A 957-nucleotide genomic window follows, 5' to 3' on the forward strand; every position below is an offset into this window, starting at 1 on the left:
TCCACCTGAGTGTCGAAATGTGGCCTGATGGGTGCATTACTGTGGCTCACCAGGCGTCAGTGTTGTTGCCCTCACCTGGTGTGATGTGACGCAGTAGGTGTTACTGTGGCTCACCAGGCGTCAGTATTGTTGCCTCACCTGGTGTTAATGTGACGCAGTAGGTGTTACTGTGGCTCACCAGGCGTCAGTATTGTTGCCTCACCTGGTGTTAATGTGACGCACTAGGTGTTACTGTGGCTCACCAGGCGTCAGTATTGTTGCCTCACCTGGTGTCAATGTGACTCACCAAGTGTTACTGTGGCTCACCAGGCGTGAATTATGTGAATCCCTCTCCTTGTACCCGCTCCTCCCCTGCTACTCACTCAGGCCATTTTTACACACCACTTATCCGGGACACTTGGCTGGTAGATGCGCTCAAAGTGGTGGCGACGTGGAGATAGTCACTAACTGTGTCACTCACCTGCTGGCACTTGACTGTGTCGCTCACCTGGTAGCACTTGTCTGTGTCACTCGCTTGGTAGCACTTGTCTGTGTTACTCAGAAACACTTGTCTGTGTCACTCACCTGGTAGCACTTGTCTGTGTTACTCAGTTACAATTGTCTGTGTCACTCACCTGGTAGCACTTGTCTGTGTTACTCAGTAACACTTGTCTGTGTCACTCACCTGGTAGCACTTGTCTGTGTTACTCAGTTACAATTGTCTGTGTCACTCACCTGGTAGCACTTGTCTGTGTTACTCAGAAACACTTGTCTGTGTCACTCACCTGGTAGCACTTGTCTGTGTTACTCAGTTACAATTGTCTGTGTCACTCACCTGGTAGCACTTGTCTGTGTTACTCAGTAACACTTGTCTGTGTCACTCACCTGGTAGCACTTGTCTGTGTTACTCAGTAACACTTGTCTGTGTCACTCACCAGGTAGCACTTGTGTGTCACCCACTAAGTAACATTTGTCTGT

The sequence above is a fragment of the Homarus americanus genome, unplaced genomic scaffold (assembly GCF_018991925.1).
Source record: "Homarus americanus isolate GMGI-L3 unplaced genomic scaffold, GMGI_Hamer_2.0 scaffold12528, whole genome shotgun sequence".
Taxonomy (NCBI): Eukaryota; Metazoa; Arthropoda; class Malacostraca; order Decapoda; family Nephropidae; genus Homarus; species Homarus americanus.